Raw genomic sequence first — 21525 nt, forward strand, 5'->3', positions numbered from 1 at the left:
ATTAGAAATACATCAAAAGATCAATATGCTTTGTAAAAAAAAAAATCGCTGTATATTTTAAATTCTTTTTTTTCAGTAAACCCTTTATGAGCCCCTTACACCTAGTCAGATTCAGAGCTGTGAAACTGACACAAATTCTTTCGAACGATTTTGTCGTTTGAGATAGTCTTGCTTCATTTTCGCTGCATCAAATTCGGGAATAATTGTTTACAAACAATTTTTCTTGTTTTATTTTCTGCGATATTCTAATTCATTTTCAAACATTTTTTTTCATTAGTTTACATATATCTTTAATTTGTGCATGCTTTTTATCTTTAATTGTAAAAAATTGTTCGAAAATTATCTGTGTCTTGTGATCTGGTGGTTAAAGTGTTTTTTCTAGGAGATTGACTTTCACTTGGACTTATTCTTCACAAGGTAAAGTTCTTACTTACTCTGGGAACATCAAATACTTTGCTTTCCTGTAACAATATGATCCCAGAAAGAATTATATTAAAGGTTTTACTAAGGATTTGTTAATCTATTCTAGAATTTTTTTCTAGTGCGTGTATCATGATTATCGCCTTAAAAGTTTTAAGTATCCTCTTCATTTAACCTTGTCAATTAGTCTTAAACAAGAATATAATGACATGCATGTGTTTTTTTTAAAATATTATTTCAAATTATTATTGTACATATTAAATGCATTTTATTTATATATTTCTAAATTTGTTATTGTAGATGTATGCCAGTTTAAGTTTCTTTCAATTTCTGATTTACAGGATGGCAGCGGAAAACTCCAAACGCTTCAATTTCAGACATGAGGAAAATTCACGCGTAAGTAGATTAATTAAGAAGTCAGAAAATATATTCAGCATTTGACTAAATTTAAACGGAATATAACGGAATTTATAACGGAATAACTAAAATAATTTTGAATGCAGAAATAATTTGTGGTGAAATAAAATTAAAAATTAGGAAAATACTAATATACATTTACTAATACTAAAAATACTAGTACTATATAATACATGTGAATATTACTGAGGGTGTATTATATTTAAAATGTTGGCCTTCCATAAATTATGAACATAACATGTACTCTCCTTCTCATTATTGAGAACACAACCACTTTATCCTTCGAAAAGATATTCATCGTATCAAAATTTTGAGCACTAATTTGCTAGAATGGTATGACTTTCTAATCAGAAACTTCTACTCTCTACATTATGTTATAAAAGTGACCATGTATATGTTTTAAGGAACTTTTGCGTTATCAATCAAGTATGGAAGGGGTAATTGAAAAACGTATTGAAATTGAGTGTGTGATAAAGTACAAACTTTCAACTAATCGGAAGTTTTTTTTCATAGTTGATCATTTTTTTTCAATTAAAAGTAATTGTAATTTAATGACAAATATATGTAATTATATTGCAAATAACATGTTATTACTATAACATTAAAATGACTTTTCAATTACATTTAGTCTAATATAACAATGAAATAAGTAGAATTCTTCTTTCTTCCATTTTTCTGTGCACATTTTACTTAGTATTCATCAACAAATGTATATAGGTATAAATCAGTTTTATCCTTAGTTGGGAAAAAAGTATACTTTTCAAGAACAAACATATGTTTAATCTTCTGTAGTGGTTGTTAGAACTTTTTGTATAAGTGTCTGCATTATAAATAACCTAATCACTGACGTTTCCACATTTACACCCATGATAATGTTCTATTCAGGGATTTGGGGTAATTAAGAGTTCTCTAGATTAACATAAGTACAAACACCCAAGCTTAATGTTGAAGGATGAATATCACAAACATTTTTTTTAAATCCAGGAATGATATATTGTTTTTATTAACTAATTTTCAAAGAAATGACATGAATACTAAATTCTTTAAAATATAAATTATATAGTCTACAATTTTTTTTCTCACACATTTTGTGACATATTTGTCATCTTACAAAATTTCCATATTTATTCAAGCCATCTCAATGAAACATAAATTTCTTAGATATATGGCTGATTTCCGGGAAAAAAAGTTTGTGTTATCTGCTCCATAAAACTTCAAAGATGAGAGTTCCAGGTACATATATGCTGGATCAGAAAATTATATGACAAAGTAAGTTAAGCTGAAAAGATTCTACATTCCCGAACATTGCCAAAAGAATGACCTAGTTAACAATTGCATCTAACTATGATTAAATGCTTTGAAAAAAATTATGATTTGGAAATAGAACAGAACAGAACATTGAAATATGATCTATATCTTCGCTATCGAATACAGTTCACAAGAGCATTTCTTCCAATAAACCACTGTTAAAAGAATTAAAATTTATAAAATGTAATTTTTAGAATAATTTATTTCTTTTGCAAAGTATATAATTTAATTAAATAAATTTGTGAATTGCAGTTATCTGAACTGAAAAATTTGACAAAGTAATTTAATTACTTTGGTATATAATTGACCCCATCTCTACGATCAGGGGTGGATAATATAAGTGTTCAGTATAATACACTGATATTTGTATTATGAATGTTCATGTTAACTTTGTTTATTGACGAATATTAGATATAGACACATCTTTTTTTAAAAAGCTAAACATCTTTTTGATAGATTTCTGATCGGTTAAACTCAAGATTATCCATTCCAAGCCCCTAACTTTTAATTACCTCAAAATTACGAGAGCTTTAGAGTGCTTGAAACTAGATAGATTCAAGAACTCAAGACATAAAAGATATTATGTCAATCATCTGGTAATAAGGCACAGCTGGAAACCACTTTCCAAGGAGTGCCGAACGTGAACACGTGAAATTTCTCCTAGCCGCAAATTCAATGAATATAGGATGATGACTCACACTCAACAGTATTGTAAGAAGCGGAGGTGGATCTAAAATTTTAGAGCTGATATATTATTCCTCCATTGTCATAAATATAAGGAACCTGTTTGCATAATAACTTTTTTGTTTGCTTTTAGAGTGTACATGTATTCTCTTATTTGTTTAAGAAAAAAAAAGGTTAGGAAAAATATATAATTTAAATGGGATATTTTTTGTCTGGAACGATTATTTGGCGTTTTTCCCACTATTTTTCCAATGAAATACATGATAAATAAGCGTAATAATTATAATTTGTAAAGAAATCTCAAATAAGCCTCAGGGTTAAATAATGGGGGGGGGGGGGGTCCTGACCAAACCAAAAGTACCTGTGTTATCAACATATATACAATGCATTATCTTCTATCTTTACTTGTGTAAAGTGTGAAGTACCCGGTAATTTGCTCAAAATAAGGCGGTATATACATTTTTCTTCATTTATTTATATCTAAAACAGAGAATATACCAAAAACAAGTTATTTAATTAACAATTATATAGTGTAAGTGGATTTTGGTGGACATATACATGTAGCATAATGTGATTAACTCATTTCAGCAACAGTCAAAATGCTCGAGTTTTGTAATGCGAAAATCTAATGAACATCTGAATTGATTGAAATTTAACATTTGAGAATTTAAATTATCTAAGTATAGTCTTTTCCATCTCATTAATATCCCTATAAAATGAAACAATATTTAGTACATTGTAGAAAAAGAAACAAGAAAAAAAGTAAAAAATACAATGTCTTAACTGAATTTATTAATCTCATCACAATTTTACAATTATATACAGAGATAAACATAAACAGTGGTGACAATTCAAAACAGGTTTTATAGCATGCCTGAGAATGGAGATAGACAAATAGTACAATTAAAGATGTATCGGTTTGGAAATACAGACAAAAGTTACATACATGACAGTGTTATTTCCGAATTTGAACATTTATATATTACATGTACATCATTACATACTTTAATACTCTTTCAATGGAATTATTAATTGCTCATTTATTTGGTACTTTAAGATCTGCATTTGAGAAGAGTTTGTCACTGACAAATTTCGATTAGTACATGTCTTAGTAATGTATACTTATTGAAAATTATTTAATTTGTGAGGATCTACAGAAGAGTGTAAAGAAGTTTCTACATTAAGATGAAAAGAAAAAATAGCTTTTTTCGATATCATTATAGATTTTGATTTTTCTAGCTAGAGGCAGTAAATTGTGTACACCAGGGAAAATCGGATTCTTAGGTCATCTCGTTTTTCCCTCTCAGCTTAATTTTATCCACATCACGTTCCTTTGCAAACACACATGCGAAATATCATTTTACCCTACGTTTTAGACTAGCACTGCAGTAAAGGTCATAAATCTTGGGACAACAAGTTTGATAAAAGAGAATGTTTTCGGGATTGCAAAAGTAAGGCACATCAGGGGTTTTGGACTACTCTAAGTATTGTGAGGGAGATATTTTTGATAGAAGATAGTAAACATTTAATAAATTAATACTTTGTATGTAGTCTGATGACAATTGAATTTTCTTTCAGGTTTCAATTACATTCAGACTTCAATTACATACCATCTATTCTGAAATTATAGCTTAAATACAATAGTATAAATTGAATTTAGCTGTAAAAAAACTCTATAAAAATACCACATGTACAAAAAGCTGTGTAAATGATCATAATGTATACCTACTGATTAGCATTTTTTGATTGCAAGTACGTACATGAATAATGTGTGAATTAGTTGCATAATATGTACGGATAATAATAAGGGATGATCAACTATGGGTTTTTTTTCTAAGAAGAATTCCGTAAATGGATGATATATATAACAAAATAGTAGTGCAAAAAATATGGGAGGGGAGGATGTTTTGCATAAGATGTTTTCTCGTCGAAAAGTATCTTTTCTTCATGGTCCTAACTCTTCCAACAGGGACGTAAGAAGGATTGAGTAGCTTTAAATGCAAAAACAAATGAATCCACACTCATGGGTGGTCTATAGGGGAAGGGGAGGGGTTCGGGCCTCTCATGGAATGTTCAGACTTAATACATTTCTATGTAAAGGTAACGAAAAAGTACGTTTGACCCACCCTAGGAAAGACGGACCCCCTTAAAAAGGTAAGGAGAGTCATCTACCAATATCTGTAGAAAATTGAATATCAGGAACAACCCCACAACCCCCCCCCCCCTCCCGAATAGGATTTTCAGGATTGCCTATGCAAGTTGCTATGTTTTTTTTCCGTTGGTTAAAAAAAAAATCGAGTCTGGCATTTATTACAGATGATGTGCCTCCCCCGGCAAAATTCTGACACCCCCATCTACCTTTCCATGTGCGGTATTTAATTGTTTGCGTCTTTGAGAATATTTTTTTCAACTATAAATAACTTACTTGAATGAGCCACATGATGCATGTGACAAAGACATTAACTCTCTGAAATATTAGGAAAATAAGACATTCGCAGATAGCTGCACTTTTTCAGTTTGGTTACTTGTACCGAAGGCAGGAACTTGACAGAAATGGAGTACATGTATTTTCTTGAATTATTTGACCTGAAAATCATCTTTTTTTTGGGCTAGGATATATTTGGATTTAGGGCATTTTTTTCTTTGATATTTTTTTTATTCTACGTCTTCTAAAAACGTTCAAAGTGGTGGGCATTGTTAGCATCGTTGTACTGCATTAAACGCACTCTATTTTTTTCTTTTATTTTGAGAAATACAGGACACAAATTACACCGCAGAACAGGCGCAGATTTAAGCTGAGGCGCTCTCAGTGTGCGCCCCACTAAAACGGAGAACAAATATATATCAGAGTGAGACAGATTTCATTGTTGTATATCAATGCAAAAAATTAAAAATACAGCCATTTATCATATTTATGTGTCAAAATAAGGTCTACTAATTGACAATCCTCAGAAACTTACAGGGCTGTGCTCCCTAGCCCCCACCCCAACAGGAAAAACTTGATCTTGACCTACTTGGGACCTCGAAGATACCCAGACCTCTTAATTGTTATCTAATATAACGCCCCCTCTAACTCGGGAACTTGGATCCGCATTTACAGAAACAACCACATTGTAGACTTAAACCCTTTTTAAGGTACAGTTGTATTTTTTTCTTTTCCGATCGCACCAGCGTGCAGCGTTCCATGGGAGAAATGATGAATGAATGAATGTATTGTGTTGATAATAATTTATTATTTTAATAAAGTTTTCCCAGACATCAGCTTATTGCCTTCCCCATATGCCCTGTCCAACTATACTTTGTCTATCTTGGACAATGTCTGTCGTTTCCTTAACTGTGGTTTTTGGAAATGACACTAATTTTTATCTTTTTATAAGCCACACCAGGGACTCTTAGTTAGTATACAATTGTCCTCTGCAAAAATTTAAAATTTTTCAATTTAAATTTGTATATGTCAATTTGTCATGTAATCATTTTCAACTTTAGATTGAAAATTAATAAAAGACACAATTATTAGATAGATCTTAATATCAAATCAGAAATAAGGTTGCCGCATATGTCACAAACAAGAAAAAAAATTATTTGAATCATAGGAGAAAAGATAATAGAACACACACAAATAATATGTCATTAATATAGAGATTGTAAGAGTTGATTAATGCCACAATCTCTAAACAGCATAATGAATATGTAGAACATTCTTTCGCAATTTTCAGATTTGTCCTGGGTGATCGCATCCGGTTCTACTGCCCCAGGTCTTCTAAAAAGTGAATTTCTGCAGAATAATAGCTTTTATTATGGAAGAAAATGTTATTTATCATCAAATTACGATATGAAACACCAGAATAATTCAACAGTTTCTTTGTTAATCGCTGCAACGATCAAAAATATCATAAAATTATGGTCTGACTCTGCCTACCAACTTGGAAATAATTATAATCGCTCAGAAAATCGAAAATCTTGCATATTACAGTGCACTTTTTAAAGCGAATACTTTTCATCCCATGAGAAACTTAATCTGAAAATTTCATTTCGACTGATAAAGTGTTTACGCAGAAAATTGAAAAATCTCGAAAAACCCGGGTTTTCAATTTGCCCCGGCCCGGGTTTGCCTACCCATAACACTCTGCATCGGGTTCGAAGTTCGAAAATACTGGGGACGCGTTTGAAAGATGCCGCAAAAATTCAGATGCCTATTGTATCTTCCTTGCTAATTTAATTTTTTGCATTTAGGTCGAAAGTAAAATACTACCTGTATTTGAATAAGTACATCAATTAGTTTAAATTGCTGCAAACTTGCAACGCGCAAGATGTCTGTTACGTGGAAACTTCGACCCTATTGAATGCTGCCATCATCAGTGATCATGGCTTTATTATGGGTATGCCATGTGAGAATCGAAGGTAAGGAAGAAATGACTTGGGTTGGCGTGACAACGTTGGTGGTTCACTGAATTATGACTGTATAACTTTTTTGTATTTAAACACCTCATTAAACACACACGGATCCAGCCCGGTATCAGGTTCGTTCGCCCTATCTACCTGTTTGCATGAGTCCGTTCGCGCAGGGTCCTTCGCCATTATTCTTGTTCGCCCTATATCTGGCCCTCTTATATATAAACAGTATATAGTAAATATTAACATTTATTATTAATTTTATTCAGTATTTTACGATGCGGTTTTTTTTTCTTAAATGTTGCTACAGTATTTTTTTAATTTACTGTAATCTTAATTAAATAATTCAAATTTGATATTATTTAATGCTTTTTATGCTTAATTGGTTTAATTATTCTTAATAATGTAACTGTAATTTAGGGGATCATATCCGTTTTTTTTACAATCTACGTTATGTTTTGAAAACAAAGGACGGAGACGTTAATTTCTGTTGGTTTGCTGGGTCATTGATAGGACAGGTATTTAGTCAGTGTGACTACATGCATACATCTGTTGTCTCCTGTGTGCATTTTATTTACCAATGTACATATAATTTATTTAAAAAAATCCATTGATTTATTATTCAACTTTCTGCAATATAAATAAGGTGAATGGACCCTGTGCGAACAGGTTTTAGGGCGATCGGACTCTGGGCGAACAAGAATTAGGGCGAACAGAGTCAAGGGCGAACAAATTTTAGGGTGAATGAACATACAACCATCCAGCCCATAGTGGTGGTAGGAGTGGAGGTTTAAATAGTTTAATGAATCCCACTATGTAAACTTTAAATTGTGTCATTTTGTGTGCTCTAAAATGTCAAAAGGAAAAGAAAAGAAATGTTTTCTTCATCATACTACTAAGCATTTGAATTTGTTGCAAAAAAAAAAGTTTCAGTTTCCCCACATCCTGGGGCAATCTAGATAGAACATTGTATTGTTAAAATAATACTGTCCTACGGACCTGATTTAATGATAGGATTCATTCCGTATGTTGGCAATGTAGCCATGCAGGTTACCCGGTCAGCAATTTACGAATAACTTGTTACAAAAATTAATCAGATTGCCTTCCCTAGTTTAAAGATATCACATGATTTAACCTGAACCGGAAGCATACAAATGCTTTTTTTGTACCAATGTTTACGCAGATTTTAAGCATATATCTGACAATGACAGGTGCACACATCTATGTGATTATACAAAGTCAGTCAACGATGTGAACAATCTTTTATCGGTATTTACCATCTCAGTTTCAGTTGCCTCATTGTGATGTCACAATTGTGAAACACCTTTTGTTTGCAAGGAGAACAGGACGGTCACGTGAGCTTTTTGGCCAATCGAATTCTGTTTTACTTGTTATTATTTATATGAGGTATAATAATAACATTTGTCTGTTTGTCTCTATCCAGATCGTTTTGTGACTTGACAAGTTCAGTCTTTAGACACACTTGTCTGAGAGGATTGTATTGACCTCAAAAACAGCAATTATTCAGTATTGTTTTATTACATCATACGATTATCACATGATACAAACTCATAAAGCAAACCATGCCATCTTGTTTACATTTGCTGAAGTCCTTGTCAAATGCAGTGAGAGATGCATGATGTTCTTCACTAGATTTCCCCCCTTGTAATACTTATTGTCATAGTGGACCCACCCAACCCCCAGAAGTCATGATTTGAACAATTTAGAATTTACACTACCTCAGAAAGCTTTTAAGTAAGTGTCAGCTTTTTGGCCCTGTGGTTCTTAAGAAGAAGATTTTTAAAGTTTTTTTCTATTATATTTTAATGTAAAACTTGGATTCCCTATTATGGCCCCATCCATACCCCCAGGAGTCATGATTTGAACAATTTAGAATCAACACTATCATTAAAGATGCTTCCACATAAAGTTTCAGCTTTTCTGGCCCAGTGGTTCTTGAGAAGACTTTTAAAGATTTTCCCTTAAGGCTAAAATTCAATGTAAAACTTAACTTATTGTAGCCCCACCCTACCCCATGGGGGTCATGATTTGAACCAACTTGAATCTACACTACTTGAGGATGCTTCCATATCAGTATGACTAAGTGTGGCTTTCTTGAGAAGACTTTAAAGGTTTTCCTTTGTATTCCTATGTAAAACTGTGATCCCCATTGTGCCCCGTCCTACCTCCGGGGGTCAAGATTTGAACAGACTTGAATCTACATTATGTGAGGATGCTTCTATATCATGTCTAATCAAGGCTTTATTGTACAGTGGCGCATCAGTAATCCGGATGCCAATAATCCGCACGCTTCACCCTCCGGATGATTATTTAGCTCTACGTCAGAGACCAGAAGAGCTTAATATGCTATAGAAAGGTGTCCTTCGTCTGTCCGTCTGTCTGTCTAGCTGTCTGTCCATGTGTCAGTCTGTAAACAATTTTTCAAAACGCTACCCCTCCTACAGTTTTACACAAGTAGACTACACTGAGATACATAATTTAGTGCATCAGTTTTTGATTTCAATGAACAGTGTTGCCATGGTTACTAAAAATAGAAATTTCTGTGAAATTCCTTTAAAACGCTACTCCTCTTACAGTTTTGGTCTGATTTTAATATAACTTGGCACACAAGTAGACTACACTAAGATACATCATTTAGTGCATCGGTTTTTGATTTCAATGAACAGTGTTGCCATGGTTACTAAAAATAGAAATTTCTGTGAAATTCCTTTAAAACGCTACTCCTCCTACAGTTTTGGTCTGGTTTCAATATAACTTGGCACACAAGTAGACTACACTTACCGGTAGATACATAATTTAGTGCATTGGTTTTTGATTTCACTGAATGGTGTTGTCCTGGTTACAAAAAATAGGAATTTCTGTGAAATACTTTCAAAATCACTCCTTCTACAGTTTTGTTTGATTTCAATATAACTTGGCACAGAAGAAGACTACATTAAGATACATGATTCTATTTGTTGTTGCATGTTGCAAAGTTTCATATCCAAGTGCTACTTTTCCTTTGTTATACGTACAGACCACTAGAGCTACAGTCTCATCAGAGACTTCTGTTTTTTTTTCTTGTTTTTGGAACCGATATTTTCCACGTTATTCTGTCCCATTAATCGGGAAATTTGTGTTCTGGATCTGTACTGTCAATTTCTACTACAAAACGTAATATTTCATTGAAAAATGACTTGTTTATCCGGATTTTAATTTTGTCAAGGAACTTATTTTTCACACCTATCTTGCAGTAGTGATAATTGTTGTAAAAACACTGGCCGTGAAGTCAGTTTGAAGGCAGTTACCTGTGACCTCCAAACAATAGCATCAATAATTAGCGTGTGTTTACCCCAAATAAAACACATGTCTATTATGAAGGTCAAAGAATTCAGCTAATACTGTGCATTAATTAAATATAAATCAGTTCAGAATAGTATTAATTGCTAACAGCTGGTATATAAAGAGCTAAAGCCACGAACCATCAAATTTGGCCCTGTGTTTTTCACAAAAATAAAGTTTTGATTCAACAAGAGTCCTATACATTAAATGTTAGAGGACAACATACTTATCTTCCATACGTAACTTATTTTGTTAAATAATGCGCCATTAGGCACGTGCGACGGTTGGAACATGCGATGGTGTGATAAAAGCGTTAAAAAATGCCGATTTTTCGACAGATTTTTCCAAAGTTAGTTGTGGCCACAGTCAAGAACAACTTTTATACTTACCATAGATATAGATATTGCCGATACAAATCTTTATGCTTATTATCGTTGTTGTTCGTGGGTGTGGCCAATATGAAATTTGATTTTATATTTAAATTTTGATGCATCAAATAATCACTAATTTGTGAATCAATCGTTAACATTTAATTCATACAACAATAAAAAATTATAAATTTCACAAAATATGCGAAAAAAGCAATTTATTGTTCGTTTAAAACGCTTATTGTGGAAAAAAAAACTCAAGAATAAACATTTTCTAAAATAAATATCTGGCAAAACATTTTTTTTTATTGTGAATACATATGGGTCCATTATATATGACGTTACTAATAATACGTCAGTTATGACGTCATAAAGGCTCTAAACTATTTGGAATGTTGCTGAAAAGTTTTTATGCTCTGGAATGCTGTCATTATTTGTATGATTTAAGCCCAACTGGATGATACCATCAGATTATTGATTATCAGAAATTCACGCCAAATTGTTTTCTTTACTGCCCTTAACACACCCACCCCACCCCCACCCCCACAATGCCTGCTATTTTAAAGCTGTTATTAGACCTACAATTTTATATTTAAGCATTTTTTTAAATATATATTTATTTTTATTTATATATTTTTGATATTCTTGCAACAAGTTTAATAATGTTGTGCGTGTTAACAGACATGACTCAAATTGTAAACAAATTAAAAGAGAATGTAGCAAAGATATCACGCTAGACCTCTGTAAAACAAACGAAATAATAAAAACATAGCTTGCTGTGCAAAGTGAAAATTTAAAAAAAAAAAAAAAAGGAATTAAATAACGCATTTGGATAATCATCTACATTTCGGCTAAACAGAATCTAGGTCACGGGCGCGGGTTCATCAAGTGCAAGTGTTTTGACGAAACCCGAATCGATACACACATGCATATATACTATAACTATATTCTTTTGTACCAGCATATATAAGCTATCGATATAATAACTGTATATTTTAAAAAATCCTCTGAGATGATTCTTATGCATGTAACACAAAAGGGTGAATTTCCATCCTGCTTCAAAAGCATAATTATATATTTTTCAATATGTCTGCATTTAATAAATTCGAAGAGAGGATATTGATGATGCATGTGTACATATAACACATAAGTGATTTTGTCATCATTTGTGAAACATAATTCAGTTACACCCCAGTGAGCAAAAATGCATAAAAAATATCAGAGTATGTCTTAGAAATCCAGTATAAAATGTTTATGCATCTTTTACTGTGCTCCAAATATTTTATTGTTACTATCACAATATAAATAATTTATGCTTCTGATCGTCAGATAGTTGGGGGTAGTGCATGGTTTTAAATCTATTTAGACAAAATAAAGAATAGAAATAAATAAAATAAAGTACTCTACGTATAAATTACTCTTAAGTTTTTTTTTATATCTGCCACCATTTCTGTAAGTATGCAGTTTTGTTTTATCCATGAAATCTCATAGTGAGAGAGAGAGAGAGAGAGAGAGAGAGAGAGAGAGAGAGAGATTCCTTAAAATGTTTTTAAAACTCAAAACAATAAACCAAGAATATATTCTTTGAAACGTATGAGCGTAAGTTGTTTATAACTGGTTATTTTATACCCAATGAAGTAGATTTTTTTTTATAATACATGAAATAATAATATTTTTTAAATCTATTGTCAGCTTATTCTGGTGTAGTACACTTGTACCTCCTTCCTCAGTATTAATTAATTATTAGTGTCATGATATGTAAAAAGGACTTATGGGGGGGGGGGTAGATTCAAGACTTCCAGTTGAGGTTGAAAAAAGGGGGGGGGGTCACAAACTAATGACAGCAAAACTTGCAATTAATGTAATTATTTAAAGTTTAATCCCATAAGTTGTCTTGAATTTAAATTTCTTTATTGTTTATTAATTGAAATCAATCTAGAAATTGAAAATTGCTTTATACTTTCCTACTCCTCTCATTTTTTTTTCTCAGTGAGAAGGGGAGGGGTGCCTGGTGCGGCGCCACCACTGTGTACAAAAAACTATTTCATAAAGAAAACGGAAAAGAAAATATAGGGACAGCTCTTATTGTTTCTGAGGGTGTTACCTTTTTAAGCAAGATTTTGTTGAATAAAATCAATCTTGCGCAGATTGCAGGACAATAAGACAAGGATAAATGAACACCCGTACATGTCTTTCACTTATGACTGTGACCCACATCATATGGCCGTAGGAACCGGAAGGGGGGTGATAATTTTGCCGATATATAGATTACTATCATAAACATAGATACTATATGCTTGTGCCCCTCAATAAAAACGTCTGATGACCTTTTTTTTTTTCTTTTTGCTTGTCAGGAAATTTTTGGTAGTGCCTCCTCAACTGTCAACTGAAAATGTATGGCTGAGGCCCCCCCCCCCCCCCCCAAATGAATTTGCTTCCTACGGGCCTGCACATATCAGCAATATAAATGCAGCTCTACTCTTTTTATAAACCATAAAAACCATTATGTGCAATGAAATCGAAAGTAGGAATTTTACACTATAGTTACGTATGCTAAAAACGAATATTTGCTCAAGTTTAATTATTTTGTACATTTACATGAAAAATAATCATATAATTTTCGCAGATTTCTATCTTTACAAATTCCTTGCAATTAAGATATTTGGGAGAGAAATATTCGAATATTTTGCAAGAGAAGGGGGGGGGGGGGGAGGTTCTAGCAAATATCGATAAATATAAAATAATGAACAGGGCTGATTTATTTTCTGCTTTAGCCTTGAATTAGTGATTTTTAACAGGTTTATCTTTCTTAAGAATATTTTTTTGGAAATGTATTCCATATTATTCCAAAGAAACTCACATTTAGGGCGACAATGTTTTGATGAGTTTTGTTTGCTTAATAAACCATTCTGATAAGTTGCGACACCCCTTTTCAATTAATCTATGTCTCTGTTTCGAAAACGACGTTCAAAATATTGTTACAATTAAATGAATAAAGGGATTAGAAACAAGTCTTTCCAACTTTTTACTTCCTACCTTTTTCCAAATCATTTAGAACTTTTATATCTTAAAATACTCGCAAGTTAAGGATCTAAGAATTTCGCATTAAAAGTCTATTTCCATTTTAACAATTTTTTTTTTTTTTTTTTTTTTTTTTTTGCAATTACTTCTATCCATTTATTGAATTACATTGTAGTTCTTCAGTTTAGAAACATTCGTTTTAAGATCATTTCAGGTATCTCGTTATTTTTTTTTCTGACTGCCCTCTTCCCCAAGGCCACTTTGAAAAACAAACTTCGTGCCTGGACGCGCATTCCAAAGATCAGCTAATATTTGCAGGCGTGTAGGAAAAAGTCCGGAAAACTAAGTTGGACAGGCTATCGTCATTTGAAGCAAGTCGTTTGTTTTTTTTAATGATGTTCAATACTCAATACTTACATGTAATTAGGAGCGATGCATCGCACAAAAATGTGTTCAAGGGATAGAAATACAATGTTCCTTCTTAAAAATTATATTAGCATAGGGACCAGGTAGAGTGAAAACTTTCCGAGACAGTAACACAGATTATTTTTACTGTACATGTATCTATAAATTTCAATCAGTTAAACACGCAGTTGCCATCAAGACTGCGATGTGAAATCAATTTCCAACTGTCCTTAATTGTCTTAAATTAATTATGAAGTTTATTAGTAAGATAATAAATATCTATCCCAATTAATACTAGTTTTAATTCAAAGTCACATATGTAAAATCGCTCAAGGTAATTTTTCCGCCCTACGACGTTACGTTTCAAAAAATGACGTTCTACTAGCATTTTTCTTTTAAAACACCGTCATACTTCAAACTCTCTTTTTCAAAAAATATAATCGATATCGAAAAAAGAAAAACGGCAAAGAAAAGCTAAAAGTCTACACTATCAATTGACAAAACCCCGTTACTTTTTGAGACAGGGCCATTTTTGATGGTTCGTGGCTCTTGCTCTTTATGAGAATTTTAGAGAGTTGTGAATAAAATGAATGATGTTAATAACATTAAATTTTAAAGGCACAATAAAGCCCAAACCGTACCTTCTTCTTTTTGGAAAATGGCCCACATCTCAAGAACCCCTTAGTCATTCTTTTTTTTAAAGAACTGGGTACGTTAAGACCGATTTACGGCCCTGTAAAATCGGCAAAAATTAAACGCACAATTACATTTTATCAATTGTATCAATTCACTGTTAAGGTTTCCCTGTGTGTGAAATAGGAATCAATTTTTCTCAACTCACGTGCCCTTTCATTTATATAACGTTCAAAACCGGTCTAATATTCCGGAATTCCCCTATTTTGAACGTTTTCCTCATCTTCAAGTCTATATTTCGATATGGCTGCATCCGAGTATGTATGCGAAACTTTGCAGAAGGAACAAATATACTATGATTTCTAATATTAAAGAGAAAAAATAACTTTACAAAAGTGCGGCCACATCCGTTTTTACAAAAAATTGAAGTTAAAAATGCTGCATTTTTGGATAGACGTCACTTTTTCTCCACAAAAAAATCTATATTTTTAAAGAAATTAATTGTTTAATTCTACATCTGAAGGCTTTATTATCTTTTTGTTGTCTTTTAAATTCAATACTGCATTTGAAAAAAATTAATTTAATACAATTTATGGAAATGAAAACCATATAAACCTTTCTCAGTGAAAATTATTATGGGACATTACATGTAATTAATGACGTAATGCATTGAAAAAAATGACGTCACAAAGAGCAATTATGTTGAAAAATGTACTTGAAACAAATTCTCCAGTCTTCGCAACTATGATAAATATTCAATCAATATTTACAGTGTAAAGAAGTAGTTTAACGACATAAGTTGGGATGGTTCAGACTATTAATTTACATTTAATCCTACATGTACCTCCATTTAAAACGCGTGCCTCCTTCATAGTGGACATTGACTTTATTTGACTTCAAGAAAAGATTTTTTAAACCTTTTTATGGAAAAGCATCAGCTTCCTTAAGAATGTTTTATTCATTCTCAATTTATATATGTCTGGGATTCATGAATATAAAAAGACAATAGCTAATAACTGGGGCGGGGAAAGGGGGGAGGTAGATGGGAAGCTTGGCGTATAGCAGTCACCATTTGAACATTTCTTTTCAAAACTTGTTTTCCTTGTCACTGTATTGTTCCAGATTTTTATTTGACAAAATTAATTATGTCAGAAAGGATTTTACTCTCTAGTGTTTTATCTCATAATCAGGAAGTGTTTTATATATGACTAAATACTTCTAAATCTGCTACTGCCGACCTACATTTACTTATTGAAGGTCTGCAGCTGGGAATGGAAAAGTTCTTACATGTATTTATATTTATTAATTATATATACATTTATCATGCTGATCGGAATATTGACATCATGCAGTGTTTTCAAGTAAAATCGGGTTTAATTTATAATTTACAGGGAATTTTAGATAATTATGTTGACCAAGTTTATAAGGCTTAAAAAACGTATACAGGGGTGTACGCTTTCGGCATTTTCTACGAAAATTTAAGTGAAACATGATACAATCAACCTTTTTATTGTCTTTGAATAAAGATTATCTGTTCCCAGTTCTGTAAGAAATACAGAAACGATCATACATTACTTGTGGACAAGACATCCCCCTTTCCGCTCCATAATCGATGGTTTAACTCGATTTTTTTTTTTCAGAAATTATTTCCCAAATACATTTTTAAGGCATTCCAAGTCTTGAAATGAAAAAAAGAAAAAAAAGATTACTTTATAGATAGTTATCTGTATAAAAAAAAGAATGTACATATTAACTACATGTATACTATTGTTAATCTTGAAGTAAGCGAGTATTTTTAAAAGGATTTTATCCAGATTATCCATGAAATAATACATTAAGTATGTCATAGGAAATATGTTCAGTATCCAATGGATGTTCATCGGGGCTGGAGGAGCGTCCTGTCCAATATCACCTCTGTGAAAACGTCTGTCTATGATGATAATCCGTTCCAGAAAAAAAATTGAAAGTATCTTATCGTTACTACAAGGACAAATGTACAGAATTGTGAAGGAAATGCCCCAGAGAGTTAATGTATCCAAAGAAAGTGATAAAATTTTCATTGTCACCAAAATATATCAAATATCTTACCTACGGTTGTGTAACATGTAAACATGAGGAGGAGTTCTAAAGAAAATCTTTATCTATTTTAATGCAGTTTTTGTCTTAGTAGATGACTAGATATATCGTCACGCAATTGTTAGGTATATTTTTTAAGATTTTTATTTATCAGACACTAACATGAAAAAGAAACATAATCAAGCTAGTGATATAATCCGGGAATGGCAAGGATAACTATATAAAGAAGCACTGTGACGTGTTTTGTGTATTGTTTCCACAAGTAACAAAATAACATCAGATTTCGTATAATTTGATAACTGAACTAGAAATAAAATCTCTATGTAGCTTATAAAAAGGGACGTGAGAGTGAATTTTGATTCTTTTGTGTGAGTGTTCTATTATTCTGCATTTCGTTTATTTGTATTTTGTCTCTATTTAAATAGAAGTGGAAGGGGGGGTTACTGATAATCAATTTATACATGTACTGTAATGAGTACCAATAAAAAAATTATATCAAGAATTTGATTTAAAACTAAATACATCCCTTTCCAATTTCCCGTGGCTCCCCACTCGACTGTGACTGTTGATTGATTTTTTACTGATTGATATCAATGCAAATGTCTGCCGCTTCATGCAGCATTGCTTTGAAGACGATACGCGCAGATTTTCATCGCAGACGTGGATAAACTCTATATGTAAATCATACACACAATATTACATTCTTATTTTTTTTTTTATAACTTTTAGTTTTAACTTGTTTGAGGAATTATGCCCGTTAGAGTGTACTACAGGCTTCTGAATCCCTTCCCAAGAATCCGTGTGCATTTCCTGTCGAATTCACTACGCAGATTTAGGCATGTAATTTTTGTTTTATCAAATAATGAGTATGTACATGCAAAGTGGAGCGTTTGTCTATATAAAATATTTTCTTCATCGAAAAATGGATCCAAACAAATTGCACACCCCTTTTTTAAAAGCCTTCGGAGATTCACGGTTTTTATTTGAAGCAAAATTTTTCAAGGTTTGTAATTCAAGTTATGATAAGGCCATTCCAAGTTTTTTTTCTATGTTCAGCGGTTTTGAGGTTATGAAATTAAAAACAAGCACAAATTAAAATCAACAAATACAAAGCTTTGAAACGCAAACACAAAGTTAACTCAAATTTAAGTCAACAAATACGAATCTCTGAAATGCATTTTACTCTTTTGGGATTGACATCTCTCTTTTTTAAGTGGTGTATCATTTTTTTTTATTTCAATAAACTAGTAGTTTAACTTAGTTTTATGGCGAGGAGAGGTCTCAAATGATAATAATAAGAAATTCTAGAGCTGTTCTGAAAATGTTATGTTTTTCCCCTTTTAGTCTGTGATAGGATGATAGGTTTTCGAATTTAGGATGGACGCTAAACAAAGAAAAAACTTGGAATGGCCTCATCAATCAGGACTCTTATAACCTGTCCCCTCATGTGGTTTTAACATAGAAAGTAGAAACATAGAAAGTGATTGTGTCTAACTGTTACATTAAAGTTTTAGAATTCATAATAGTTAGTTTTAAATGCTATGAATTCTAAAACTTTAATGTAACATAAGTATATTTGGGGACTATTCCTGGTTAGTGTATTTTACATGAACTATGCAGTAAAGCGGATCCACTGGAATGAATAAATAACGTTCTATAAAAGAAATCCTAACATCAAAGAAATTTTTTTAACGCTGTTTAAAACACCTCGTAACCACGTAATAGTGAGTAATTTATACGTTTATCAAAAAAAAAAAAAACAAAAAAAAAAACCGAAATTAATAGCACTGCCACTTGTTGGAATGGAAAAGGGGGGAGTGGTGTTGATGGTTTTTTCATTGCCAAAAATCCAATTTTGACTACTTTATATGGAATGTTCCAATTTTCTTTTTAATTGATTCATGTATCTTTAAAATTTTTAATATAACTTCATGCGGTAAATGGTTGAAGAAATCATTAGGAAATTTTTACATAAAAAATGATAAATCTGATACGAGCGCAATTTTGAAAGAAGTACTACCTTGTCTCGTCTGTATGGATGAATCAACCTTCATTACTTGTCTGACGAAATCGTTTGTAATAAAATTATATTTTCCTTCAAATTATCATACTCCTTCCAGCTATATCAAAGATACATCACAATAAATTGAAATAAAAGTTCAAAATTGTTTTCTGGAACATAAGGCATATTAAAGTAATTAGTTTCCAGTTCAGAGAATTTACAGATTTCTTTTAACGTAACGTTAAAAATGCCATGATGATGTAATCACATCAAAATTTGTAATTTCTAAAGAAAACTCCCCATTTTTCGAGACCTCTGACGGAAAAACGGTTTGTGATAATTAAAAAAAATAAAAGGATTTTGAAAGGACACATCGTAGGCATGTTTTTAAAAAACTGAAATCAAATTTGGAGACAGGGCCGCTCTGTTATACGTTACGTACCCAGTTCTTTGTCATGGAGTATCCTTGGCCCAAGGCTTTCATTTAAAAGAAAAACTGGGGATGTGACCCTTAAACAAGGGGAGATAATTAGGGATTATAAAAACAAAAGTAGTGGTTGCTAAAAAAATCTTCTTTTCTAGAAGCACTGGGCAGATTATCATCAAACTTACACATAAGGATGAGGATATGCTGTAGATTAAAAATTTTCAAGGCATCACCAAAACCATAGTCTCAAGGTTACTTTAAAGTTTACGTAGAATTATGTTTTTTAAAAATCTTTGATATTTCACTTACTATAAGGACAACGCAGCTATGTTAAGGCTGTCCGAATATACATTCTATTTTGAGCTAGATTTAATTTCAATTTGTAATCCATGTATGAATTTGCAGTCAACTTGTGATGAGCGTGTAATCATTATTATAATAATTCATTTTTGTGATGTCACATGACTTTGTTGATCACGTGACAGACACTTATAAATACCTAAATGTAAGCATTATAAATGCTTCCATCCATTTTTTTTTGGTTTTGTTTTGTTGAAGATGGGATAAGTGGGGGTCGAAATATTTCATTACCGTACATTTTGAAGACATTGTATTAAACTTCATTGTTTGCGACTCGTTAGAATAATGGAAAGGGGACAAAATTTATGTAAATATATTGTAGCTCAAATAACAAGTGTAAAGTTCAGTCCATACATGTGCATGCTTGTGTAAAACATTTGAAATGAGAGTGTAAAGTTAGATATAAATAATAGTTAATATGATATGATATCAATGCAGATTTTTTAAAATGGTGACATGCATTTGTTTCAACTGCATGGAATATCAGCATCAGAAATGATGAAAGACGGCTAAAAAATTACTACAAGAAGTTGTGAATTGTTATGATAGACATGCAGAATCTTTTTACACATGCATCACTACTGCATGAATGTCGACAGGCGCAGATCCAGAAATTTGTTTTCTGGGAAGCGGGGGTTCTACATCAGTTCCAACCAATGTCAGACTGACAGAAATATTTTAACAAAGAAAAAAAGGAAAAAAAACCTAATCAACTTCCTCAAATTCCAAACACTGAAAAACCTATTTCCTTTGGTGGGTGGGATGGATGGAGAAGGCACTTTCCTACCTATAAGTCTACATCTTTTTTTCCCATTTGGGGGAGGGGGGGACCTTTTGACTCTAAAAAACACAAGGTGGGTCCGAGTGAGATATAACCAGAGTGTGTCATGGCCTTGATGCAAAGTCATTTTGACCAGCTCAAGGTCACTGACAGAGAAACTGTAAAATTCGTTAAGTCTCTCGATCTATTGGAACCCGTGAAACATTGGAAGTTGATACCTCATAAAAAGATAGTTACTTAAGACCAGTGTTTGAAACTTGTGGTAGAATTAGCCAGACATGCAGGGCTGACCGCTAGTGAAGTTGTCAGCCCTGCCAAAACTCTACTAGCCCAAGAAAATAAAAGGCTTATATAAATGTTTTTAGCAATAATGTGAATGGGGCACGATCACCATAAACTTCCATCCCAAATCTATAGGCTGTCGAATTCTACCCCTTTACTTGTTACAGTTAGCTGCTGATACTATTAGTTGATTTGAGAGATATTTATCAAATAAATGATTTTTAATTCAAGGCAAATTTTATCATGTCCAGTTGGACTTTGATACGTGCAAATCTATTCGTCCGCGGCAAAGTCTGTGCGTCTCAGGCGGTCGGGCGCAGGGTTATTTCAAACACTGCTTATGACCTGAGAAAGTGTCATGACCTTAACTCATAGTCACTATTTCCTGTTTGCAGCTCCAACAGAAGACCTATTCGTTGCTTCAACAACGAGCTTGGCTCTAGTTAAAATTTAAGTTTCTTATATGCTCTGTGGAATAATTGTGTACTTCCTTTATAGAAAACATCAATGGAAGAAGCATGGGAAGATGCAGTGCAGCACATCAAGATGAAGAAGGACAAAGTTGGTTGTGAAGTCAGACAGATAAATGACATTATTGGTAAGAGCA

At 32.4% G+C, this 21525-nt stretch overlaps 1 long non-coding RNA gene across 1 annotated transcript in view; it reads left to right on the forward strand.

The window, feature by feature from the left end:
* The first annotated feature begins 759 nt into the window (after positions 1-759).
* LOC133175949 (uncharacterized) overlaps positions 760-21525 on the forward strand; it is a 37122-nt gene continuing 16356 nt past the window's right edge. The window contains exons 1-2 of the long non-coding RNA XR_009719357.1: positions 760-816; positions 21417-21516. This is a non-coding gene — a long non-coding RNA (uncharacterized LOC133175949). The remainder of the gene's footprint in view (positions 817-21416; positions 21517-21525) is intronic.

This window comes from Saccostrea echinata, unplaced genomic scaffold, assembly GCF_033153115.1.
Source record: "Saccostrea echinata isolate AGI-Se365-2 ecotype Australia unplaced genomic scaffold, CSIRO_AGI_Sech_v1 ptg000064l, whole genome shotgun sequence".
Classification (NCBI taxonomy): domain Eukaryota; kingdom Metazoa; phylum Mollusca; class Bivalvia; order Ostreida; family Ostreidae; genus Saccostrea; species Saccostrea echinata.